This window comes from Pan troglodytes, chromosome 4 (genome assembly GCF_028858775.2).
Source record: "Pan troglodytes isolate AG18354 chromosome 4, NHGRI_mPanTro3-v2.0_pri, whole genome shotgun sequence".
Lineage (NCBI taxonomy): Eukaryota > Metazoa > Chordata > Mammalia > Primates > Hominidae > Pan > Pan troglodytes.
Window position 1 is genome coordinate 15,531,545 of NC_072402.2, and position 11,962 is coordinate 15,543,506.

At 45.9% G+C, this 11,962-nt stretch overlaps 1 long non-coding RNA gene across 1 annotated transcript; it reads left to right on the forward strand.

The window, feature by feature from the left end:
- Positions 1-6,770: 6,770 nt before the first annotated feature.
- On the forward strand, positions 6,771-11,738 carry LOC107974620 (uncharacterized). The gene is made up of 3 exons (XR_001717476.3): positions 6,771-7,243; positions 7,730-7,864; positions 10,575-11,738. It is a non-coding gene; the product is annotated as an uncharacterized LOC107974620 (long non-coding RNA).
- Positions 11,739-11,962: the final 224 nt, after the last annotated feature.

Consider the following 11,962-nt stretch of genomic DNA (forward strand, 5'->3'; position numbering starts at 1 on the left):
TGGTGAGTTGTTCTTCGACTGGGGCACAGCTGCACACACCATGGGGTCGTGTTCTGCTAGAGGGACTCACCCAGGATCTCTGCTTTCATAGGGAAGGGTGGCTTTGCCCAGGAGAATAAGCACCTTGCGTTCGGTTGCCTGGCACCCTGCGACTAGGTGCCAGATATTCAGAGGCCACGTGCCTGCCCTGGCTCAATCAGTTGGCAAAGGCCCTCTGTCTGGCACCTGGGGACCCTGGCCGTGCCTTTTCCCATGGGAAGTTGAATCCAGGCGCAACCCTTTTCTCTGGCAGTTGTGTGTGTGGAGAGGGTGGCCTGGCAGGGCTGAGTTCTTGCACCTCACTTCCTGTTGCCAGGAAATGGAAACACGGAAAAGTACTCATAGTCGCCCATTGGGCAGGCCTGGACTTCTGCACAGCTGAAAATTGTAGAAATAGGATGTTAGGTCTAATTCCAAAGCCACTTCTCTCAGCTACATATTCTTCTGCTCCTTCCCATGGGAAAAGGCACAGCCAGCATCTCCGGGTGCCAGACAGAGGGCCTTTCCCAACTGATTGAGCCGGGGCGGGCACCTTACCTCTGAACATCTGGCATCTAGTGCAGGGTGCCTTTGCTAGTCTGGTCCAGACAGGGGGTAGAAAATGCCCATCCCATAGCATCTGAGCTTAGATATTAGGTCCTTTCCTCCCAGGTCTATATGTCAGCAAAAGAGAGCCTCAGTAGTCTAGCTTGGGTCAGGTGCCCACCCTGAGGCAGTCAGATGAATCAGGGGATGGGGTCATATTGCCATCATGACTACTGGCTTGATAGGTGGTGACCCTATCACCACCTATGGTGCACTGAGACAGGGATTGCTTTGGAAGGCAGCCCCCACTTGGACTGAGGTAGGACAGCAGGCAGGCAGGGGCAGGATCAGGGGCAGGTCAGGAATCTGGACAAACCAGGATGTGGTCCACATGGCCAAGGTAAAGACAGGAGCTTCAGGAAGAGCCTTCGGGTGTGGCCAGACCTGAGCTGGAAGCCATGGCCGGGCTGCTCACAGGGAGACCTGTTTTGGATGGAGATGAACTGTTAAGTTGTTTGTTTTTCAGTGAACTGCCCCACCCAAGAATGTTCCAGTCATGTCTTAAAAGGCTTAGCCCCTCCAGAGAGGGTCTGGTTTCCCTGAGTCAGTGATTTTGTCGCCTTCTGTCTAAGAATCCTGCCAGTTTGTCTCCAAAAGAGTGTTTGCCCTTGGGGCAGATGGGGGCTCAGCCGGCTCTGGACTGAGACTCAGTCCTCTTAGGCTTTTATTCAGTAACTTTCCAATGCCCTCCCACAGCACTGGGGCCATAGGTGGGCGTTTGGCTTAAACCTGAAACTAACCCCATTGGGTCCAGTCACCAGAGCTGTCTGCACATAACAGGTATCCATGCATGTTGCCAACCAACAGCTCTTATCTTGGGGTGGCTTGGCTGTCAACCAGGCCAGGGGAGCTGATTGCTGGAGGCCTCATCTCAGAAGCAAAGAAAAGCATCGTGTCCTTGCTCTAGTGTTTTCCAAGGACTCTAGTAAGTGCCTGATATGGTTTGGCTGTGTCCCCACTCAAATCTCATCTTGAATTCCCACATGTTGTGGGAGGGACCCGGTGGGAGGTAGTTGAATCATGGGGACAAGTCTTTCCCGTGCTGTTCTTGTGATAGTGAATAAGTCTCACGAGATCTGATGGTTTTGTAAAAAGGAGTTCCCCCGCACAAGTTCTCTCTCTTTGCTTGCTCCTATTTATATAAGAGATGACGTGCTCCTCCTTGCCTTCCACCGTGATTGTGAGGCCTCCCCAGCCATGAGGAACTGTAAGTCCATTGAACCTCTTTCTTTTGTAAACTGCCCAGTCTCAGGTATATCTTTATCAGCAGCGTGAGAACAGACTAATACAGTGCCTTTCAAACATGTTTGCAATGATGTTTTCAGTGTGTGCCCACCTCTCTTTGGTGAATCCATGAAGAATATTTAGCACAAATCTCAACAATTGTGTAGATCAAGAACAAGTTATTGGTATCCCAGTTTCCAATTCAAATAACAGCACAAGTTTATTTGGCTTGATTTCCCCAGGGCTTATCTTTTTCCCACAAAATTTCATATATTTAAATGCGTTCAGTCTCCAAAACAGCATAATAGTCATTACAGAGAAGGTTGATTGTGTTTTCTGAACAAAAAGTACAATTTTTGCTATTTTTTAGAGTCAGTCTGGGAGGTGTAATTGGAGGCAGAAATATTTAAGTTTGGGCTGGTCTATTAAAAGATCACAGAACACATTATTTGAATTGTGGCTGCCCCAAAAGTACATTCAGGTCATTTGATGGAGATCCTGGCGTCCATTGAGTCCAACATTCACCCCACGTTTTATGTGTATCTGGCAGAAGCAGACTCAGTAACAATGTAGGAGGCCTAGCCAGTGACATTTTTTCTTGTCATAGTAATCTCTATTTCTTTCTTCTTATTGTTCTTAGAGTCCCAGTGGAGAAGATTGGGCTTGGCAGTGAAAGAGCTAAAACAGGTGAAGGGCCAGGACGAAAGGCAGGATGTGTAAAGTTCCTGGACAAATAATAATTAGTAATAAAAATAAGAACAAGCACAGCAACAGGTAGTACTTATCACTTATATGCTATGTGCCATACTATGCTGGGTGCTTGACGTGGGTTACCTCATTCATTCATCCAATTGTTCAGCAGTTTCTAATGTGTCAAGCAACATTCCAGGTACCAAGGGCACAGCAATGAGTAAAACAAAGTCCTTGCTCTTGTGGAGTTTGCACTCTAGTAGGGAGATAGACAACAAACAAATACATACATAATGCCAAAGAGATGAGTGCTAAGAGGGAAAATAAATCAGAGCATGGGAAAGAGGGGGTCGGAGGGTCCCAGGGGAGGTCGCTCTGTTGAGTAGGTATCTGTCTGCTTTGCAGGCAGTCAACAACAGGCCCTGAGCCTGGGAAGGGCTTCACAATGCATGGTAGGGGATGAAGGCCATGGGGTAGCTAGGGATCCCAGTGAAATGGAGAAGCCACTAGAGATTGTCGAGCGGGACATATTTTGAGATTGTCTTTGAAGGAATCACTCTGCCTGCTTGGTGGAGAAGAGGCTGGGGAAGGGATGGGAGGAGGCAGGGAGACTGCTTCACAGGCTACTCCAATAGTTGAGGAAGAGATGGTGATGGCATGAAGCTTGAGCTAAAACTGGGGGAGGTGAGAAATGGTGGGTTTGGGATCTTCTCTGAAGTTACAGTGGTGGCAAAATAGCTGATGGACTTGAATGTGGTGTGAGAGCAAGAGAAGAGTCAGGGATGTCACCTAAGTTTTTGGCTGGAGCTCAAACTAGGGGTACCATTTCCTAACATGAGTGCCCGAGGGAGGAACTGGTCTGGAAATGGAAATCAAGCATTTGGAGTGGATGTACTGCCTTTGTGCTGCTCTGTAGACATCAGGTAGAGATGTCATAGACAGAGCTGAGTGCCTAAACTAGTCTGGAGCTCAGAGGCAAGGCTCGAGATTGAGATTTAGGAGCCATCAGCAGAAATGTGGTCCCTGAGGTCAGAGGCCTGGATGACCAACAAAGGAGGGAGAAGATGTGAGGTCCAAGAACCAACTTCTCAGTACTCCAAGCTTCACACATAGGAAAGGGACAGATGCTGAGGGGAGTTGAACGAGGGAAGGAAACCAGAAGAGAATGCTTATTTTGACAGCAAATGGAGCAAGTGCACTAATAAACTCAGTATAATGAGTACTGAGAATTGACCACAGGGTTTAGTAATGTGGATTTCATTAGTCTCAAAACCTTATGTGGTAGACACTGTTATTTTCCTCATTTTTCTTTCTTTCTTTTTCTTTTTCTTTTTTATTTTTATTTTTTGAGATGGAGTCTCTCTCTGTTGCCCAGGCTGGAGTATAGTGGCGTGATCTCAGCTCCCTGCAACCTCCGCTTCCTGGGTTCAAATTCTCCTGCCTCAGGCTCCCAAGTAGCTGGGATTACAAGTGCCTACCAGCACGCCTGGCTAATTTTTTTTTTTTTTTGTATTTTTAGTAGAGACGGGGTTTCACCGTGTTGGCTAGGCTGGTTTCGAACTCCTGACCTCAAGTGATCTGCCCGCCTCGGCCTCCCAAAGTGCTAGGATTACAGGCATGAGCCACCGCACCTGGCCATTTTCCTCATTTTTCAGAGTAGAAAGCCAAGACTCAGAGAGACTTAAGTAACTTGCCTGGATGGAAAACAGTATGGAGGCGCCTCAAAAAATTAAAAATAGAACTACCATATGATCCAGCATCCCCACTACCGGGTATCTATCCAGAGGAAATATAATCAGTATATCAAAGAGATGTCTGCACTCCCATGTTCATTGCAGCACTGTTTACAATAGCTGAGATATGAAATCAACCAAAGTGTCCATCAATGGATGAATGAATAAGGGAGGTATGGTATACAAACACCGTGGAATACCATTCAGCCTTAAAAAAGAAGAAAGTCTTGTCATTTGCTACAACATGGATGAACATGGAAAATATTATGTTAAGTAAAATAAGTCCAGCATAGAAAGACAAATACCACATGATCTCACTTATATGTGAAATGTAAACAAGTCGAAGTCATAGAACTAGAGAGTAGAATGGTGGTTACTATTTTGGGGAAGTCTAGGGAGATGTTGGTCAAAGGACATAAAGCTTCCCTTGGATGGGAAGAGTAAGTTCAACAAATCCATTGTACATCATGGTAACTACAGTTAATAACATATATAGTATGTAAGAGAGTAGATTTTAGGGCCAGGCACAGTGGCTCACGCCTGTAATCCCAGCACTTTGGGAGGCCAAGGTGGGCGGATCATGAGGTCAGGAGATCAACACCATCCTGGCTAGCATGGTGAAACACCCATCTCTACTAAAAATACAAAAAAATCAGCTGGGCATGGTGGTGTGTGCCTGTAGTCCCAGCTACTCGGGAGGCTGAGGCAGGAGAATTGCTTGAACTCAGGAGGCAGAAGTTGCAGTGAGCCGAAATCACACCACTGCACTCCAGCCTGGGCGACAGAGTGAGACTCTGTCTCAAAAAAAAAAAAAAAAAAAAAAAAGAGATTTTAAATGTTCTTTCCACAGAAAAGGTAAGTATGTGAGGTAATGCCTATATATATTTTTACTTGAGATAGAGTCTCACTCTGTTTCCCAGGCTGGAATACAGTGGCATGATCTTGGCTCACTGCAACCTTGACCTCCTGGGTTCAAGCACTTCTCCTGCCTCAGCCTCCCAAGTAGCTGGGACCAAAGGCTTGCACCACCATGCCCGGCTAATTTTTGTATTTTTAGTAGAAACCGGGTTTTACTATGTTGTCCAGGCTGGTCTTGAACTCCTGGCCTCAAGTGATCTGCCCGCCTTGGCCTCCCAAAGTGTGAGATTACAGGCGCAAGCCACTGCGCCCGGCCTGGTAATGCATATGTTAAACAGTGTGATTTAGCATTCCACAATGTATGCATTTATCAATGTACATCGTAAATATATACAATTTGCTTTTTTTTTTGAGATGAAGTCTTGCTCTGTCACCCAGGCTGGAGTGCAGTGGTGCGATCTCGGCTCACGGCAAGCTCCACCTCCCGGGTTCACGCCATTCTCCTGCCTCAGCCTCCAGAGTAGCTGGGACTACAGGCACCTACCACCACACCTGGCTAATTTTTTTGTATTTTTAGTAGAGACAGGGTTTCACTGTGTTAGCCAGGATGGTCTCGATCTCCTGACCTCGTGATCCGCCGGCCTCAGCCTCCCAAAGTGCTGGGATTACAGGCATGAGCCATCGCGCCCGGCCAAATATATACAATTTTTACTAGTCAATTAAGAAAAAAAAATATGTAGCAACTTGCCTGAGCTCACATCGTCAAGTGACACAGCCAGGATTCACACCCAGGCTCTCTAACGTCAGAGGCTGCCAGCTCCATGCCCAGGGCTACTCTGGAGACACACATTTCCCTTCTTACTACCAGTTGTAGAGTCCTGGGCTTTTTACCTCACCTCTACCAGGTAAACAGCAGCAGTGCTCCAGGGAAGAAGCCTAGCCCACTTCACCTCTGTTTGCAGGATGATAGATTCCTGCCGAATTTTCAGAGAATGATTCGAAATGAGGCCAGAGAGAGGATAATGGAGAGCATTCAGAAGCCTGCCTTACTACTTATCTTTGGTTTTAGCTCATGATTGCTTAAAAAATTTCTTATTAGCATGAGAGAGAGAGAGAGAGGAAAAGAAGACTGAAAATAAACATTTTTTACACCAAAAAATGTAGTGGGAGATTTGTAGGCTTTTCTGCCAGACTGCAGGCTACAAGACAGATTTGTGGGTAAAACCTAAGCTCTTCGTGTTTGTTCTTTCTCATTTCGTCTCTTGTATGCTTAATGCACATTAAAGAAAAGCTAATTAGGCTATGATAGGAAAAGCACAAATAATCCTCATTCCTAAACAATGCTATCTATTCACTGCAAAATATTTTGCATGAAAAGGTATTTTCTTATTTTGAGGGAAAAAAAGGTAGCGAATGAACCGCCCTACTTTATATTTTAGTTTCTAACGGTATGTTCTTAAAATGTCTCAATAATCTGAACATAGATTTTCAAATCTGGGTTTCCTAATCCAAAGCCAAATGGATTGAGAATAGGTTTTATAGGCCATTGGCGCCAATACATATTTCTAGATGATAGTTATAAAACAAAATATATATTTTTTAATTTTTTTGAAGCAGAGTCTCCCTCTGTTGCCTGGGCTGGAGTGCAGTGGTGTGATCTTGGCTCACTGAAACCTCTGCCTACTGGGCTTAAGTGGCCCTCCCACCTCACCCTCCCAAGTAGCTGGGACCACAGGCACATGCCACCACACCCGGCTAATTTTTGTATTTTTGGTAGAGATGGGGTTTTGCCTTGTTGCCCAGGCTGGTCTCACCTAAGCTCAAATGAACCACCCACCTCTGCCTCCTAAAATGCTGGGATTACAGGCGTGAGCCACTGCACCTGCCAAAATTCTTAATTTCAGTGTAAATTCGTTTCCTAGGGCTTCCACAACAAGTTACCAAACCCTGGGTGGCTTAAAACAACAGGATTTCAGGTTCTCGTCATCTGGAGGTCTGAAGTCTGGAGTCAAGGAATCAGCACGGCTCTGCTCCCTCCGAAGGCTCCAGGAGAGAACCTTTCTTTGCTTCTTCCAGCATCCGGTGGCTGCAGGCATTCCCTGGCTTGTGGCAAAGTAAATCCCTTTTCTGCTTCTGTCTTTATATGGTTTCTTCTCTGTGTGTTAAATCTGTCTCTGCCTTTCTTTGATGAGGACACTGTGATTGGATTTAGGGCCCACTCTAAATCCCGGATGGTCTCATTGTGAGATCATTAGTTATGTCTGCAAACACCATTTTCCAAATAAGATCGCATTCACAAGTTTTGATGCTTAGGATTTGAATATATGTTTTGGGGTCACTGTATTTTTGGGACATATATTTATGGATCACTATTGGGGTGACCCATAGTGGATCACCATTCCACCCGCTGTACCATGTTACCCCTGAAGGCGGTGGGAAGGAATTAGAGGTTTGGGTGTGGTCTTCCTCTGATGTCCACTTCTTAAAGGTTTGCACACAATGCCACATTCAAGAGAATATCATACACGTGTGTAAGTAGTCTAGCAAAACAAATGAGAGATAGAGAATGAGGTGGTTCACTTTGTCGTCCCTCCTTGCAGGTGTCTGGTGCAACAGCAGAGTGGAAAGAGAATGTGTGGATCAGACATACCTGGGTGGAAACTGACTTTACCAACGACTGGCTGGCTGCAAGACCTTGGCGATTATCCTTAACCTAGCCTCAGTCTCAACCTGTGGTAACTGAGTCCTAATCCTGACCTCAGAATGTCCTGTCCCTGGGAAATTAGAGGTGCCAAATGTGGAACCCCTTGCACAATGCCTACACGATTCCACAAATGTCAGTGTCTCCCTTCTTTCCGTGCTGAGCCCGGATGCCTGTCTTCCCTCCTGGTGCCATTTCAGCATTCAGTTTTTCATCCTTGGAGCTCCCCAGCTACAGGAAGAAGCAGGAGCCCTGGTCTGGTTCCTCGTATCTTCGGCCAGTGAGTCTGCTCGAGCCCTCTGTTCCACCAGGATGCTTCCAGTCCACATATGCAGTCCTTCCTCTTTGGCTGCCTCTGTCTCTTGCCCAGAGACTGTAGTAGCTTTTCTCATCTGTTCATTGAGACCCCCTGGTATTCAGCCTATCTCCTCCGTAAGGCATCCAGTAGTCTTGTGAGGAATACAAGGATGAGTCCCATAGTCCTTGCCTGAGGGATGGGACCCTGTTGATGGCTTCTGATGTCTCTGAGCTAGTTCATGAGGGGATCCCAAGCTGGGCTTCAGGAGGCTGTGTGTGAAGGAGATTTAAGGGGCAAAGAATTGGAAGCAGCAAGGAGTAGGCCTGTCTGGCAGTTTAGGAACTGTGGACTGAACGAGGCTGCTGGTAACAGGAATGAAAAAGAAGGGTCTGGAGATAGGAGCCACAGGTTATGTGGTTGATTGGTGCTGGGCCATGGGCCATCCGAGTGGTGCAGGTGGTAGCATCTTCTCAGCTGTGGTGAATGGCGGGCTATTCGGCTTGAGGAAGGAGCCCTGGACTACTGTGTGTGAGCCCAGCAGGTCCCCTAATGTCTCTGAGCTCCTCTGTAAAATAATAAATAAATAAATAAAACAAACAAACAAACACAAAGCCCCAGAAATTATAGGTTGTTTGGAAATATAACTAAGATCATGGGCATAGGTCCAAGTAAATGTTATTAAACTCCATTGTTCTTTGTAACATAATATAGGGCAATTTTAAGTTAGACACCTCTAGGGCAGAGAGCCCTTCTCTCAGTTCCACCATCATTATCCTTTAAGACATGTAGAGGAGCAATGAATGTGATTAAATGAAGGTAAAGTAATTTCAAATCAGTACCAAGACTCTGACGCCCATCATATCCAGTCCAGTTGTTGACTTTTTTCACAAGAATTGGGCTGGGGCAGCGCTTCCCAAACCCTAATGGATTTCCCAATCCCCTGGGGATCTTGTTAAAATTCAGACTTGAATTCAGCCATTGTTGGCCAGGGCCCCAAATTCTGCATTTCTAGCAAATTCCCAGGTGATGCCAACATTGCAGCTCAGAGGACCACACTGTGAGTGGCAGGAGCGAGGTAGCACCCGGGATTCAGTCATTCAAATACTCTACGCCCCCAGGATTTCTTGAAAGCTATCAGCTGAAACTTCTCTCTCCTTTTTCACTGAAAGCTCATCTTCTTCTTCTTCTTTTTTTTTTTTTTTTTTTTTTTTTTGAGACAGAGTCTCGCTGTGTCACCCAGGCTGGAGTGCAGTGACACAATCTCAGCTCACTGCAACCTCTGCCTCCCAAGTTCAAGTGATTCTCCTGCCTCAGCCTCCTGAGTAGCTAGGACTACAGACATGCGCCACCACAGTTAACTTTTGTATTTTTAGTAAAGACGGGGTTTCACCACATTGGCCAGGCTGGTCTCAAACTCCTGACCTCAAGTGATCCATCTACCTCAGCCTCCCAACGTGCTGGGATTATAGGCATGAGCCACATCTCCTGGCCTCATCTTCTTCAGGTCAGAATTGACAGAGAAGAATTTTCTTAGGGCAACTCATATAGAAGGGAGCCAGGGAGGCAAAGGAAAATTACTGCTTTGAGGAAAGCCATTTCTTCAAGCAGTTAACACGGTGACCCAGGATTACAGAAGGAAGTTTAGTCTGCCAGACTTTCATCCACATGTTTTAGGTATGGCAGTATAACTTCGTCTGATTCTCATCTGAAAGCCTAATTGATAATTTTGTTTTGTTTTAGTCTTATGTCCTGTAAGATTTTCCTTAGATTCCACCTCCTCTGAGAGGCCTCTCCTTTTCTATTTTTTCTTCCTAACTCTCAATCCTCTATAACAGGGACCCCCAGTGCCCAGGGTTGTGGACCTGTACTGGTCTGTGGCCTGTTAGCAGGAGGTGAGTGGCAGGCAAGTGAGCATGACCGCCTGAGCTCTGCCTCCTTCACATAGTGGTGGCAATAGATTCTCATAGGAGTGAAAACCCTATTGTGAACTGCAGATGCAAGAGACACAGGTTGCATGCTTCTTATGAGAATCTAACTAATGCCTGATGATCCAAGGTGGGACAGTTTTATCCTGAAACCAACCTCCCCTACTCCATCTGTGGAAAAATTGTCTTCCATGAAACCGGTCCCCGGTGCCAAAAAGGTTGGGGACCGCTGATCTATAATCTCCTTGGCCTCCAGTATCTGCCTGTATCCTAACTCTGGCTTCCCTGTATCTGGCCACCCTTTTGTGGGTCTCCTTCAGAGCATAATCTCCTTGAAGGCAGAAAGGAGACTCTAGACCCTGTAGTCAGGGGTCTTAGAGAATGTCTGGCATATTCATAGACACTCCAGGTCTAGTAACAATTATATCAATAGTTATAAATTTGTTGAAGCAAAGACCCTTTGCTAATCCTCGTTTAATCCTAACATCGTGATGAATTTTTGCTGTCTCTCCATTTTGCAGACACGGCAATGGCAGCTTAGCGAGGTTAAGCTACTTGAGTCACACCCTTGTCAGGTGGAGGAGCTGAACCTTGGATGCAGAAGTATCCGTTTCTACTGTCTGAACTCTTCCTAACTGCTTTGGAATAACAGAATGAGGAAATGCACCCAACGGGAATTTTGCGTTCACCATTACCTGCAAAATGTCGGTGGCTAATCCCAGCTTTGGCTGACTGTCCTGATATCCAGAGCAATGGTTCCTAAATTTTGGTCCATGGTCCAGTGCCAGCTTAGGACCAAGGAATCACCAGTCTTTGATGTGAGGAAAATAAGAACATAAAATTGGCCAAGCGTGGTGGCTCATGGCTGTAATCCCAACAATTTGGGAGGCCGAGGCGGGCAGATCACCTGAGGTCGGGAATTCAAGACCAGCCTGACCAACATGGTGAAACCCCATCTCTACTAAAAATACAAAAATTAGCTGGGCATGGTCGCGCATGCCTGTAATCCCAGCTACTTAGGAGGCTGAGGCAGGAGAATCACTTGAACCCGGGAGATGGAGGTTGCAGTGAGCTGAGATCACACCACTGCACTCCAGCCTGGGTGACAGAGCGAGACTCCATCTCAAAACAAACAAACAAACAACAAACAAAAAACCCATAAAATTAAATGTATTAAATTAAAGAACTGCCTTAACTAGGAGATCATGTTCATTCATTTTTGAGAGTCAAGTGACCCTTCCTTTCATGAAATAATGGTGATACCCTGAGGTCAGGAGTTCAAGACCAGCCTGGCCAACATGGTGAAACCCTGTCTCTACTAAAAATACAGAAATTAGCCGTGTGTGGTGGCAGGTGCCTGTAATCGCAGCTACTCGGGAGGCTGAGGCAGGAGAATCTCTTGAACCTGGGAGAGGGGGTGTTGCAGTGAGCCAAGATCACACCACTGCACTCCAGCCTAGGCAACAGAGCGAAACTCCATCTCAAAAATAAATAAATAAATAAATAAATAAATAAAATAATGGTGATAGGAATTCGTAGTTTTGTTGTTGTTGTTATTTTTGTTTTTAAGTGCTCTTACTTGGCAAAATAAACTTATCATACTGAGTTGAAATCCCACTTTTTAAAGATTGCTGTGGAATCCCAATGCCTGAGAATGATTGCTATGGAGAAAGGAGGAAGTAATAAAGTCCTGGGCATCTGAGAGCAAATAGGGAGGTGCCTTTAATGGATGATTTTAGTGGAGACTGCAATAAAAATTCCTGTTCATAAATATCACCTTTTCCACTGTGCCCAGCTTACTTTGAGTAGCCCTTGAAAATAGGACCTAAAATTCATGAAAGGACCTCCCCTTTTATTTGAACAAAATGACTGGGGGCTTTGTCTTTGAAAAAATTCTGTTCAAATGGGC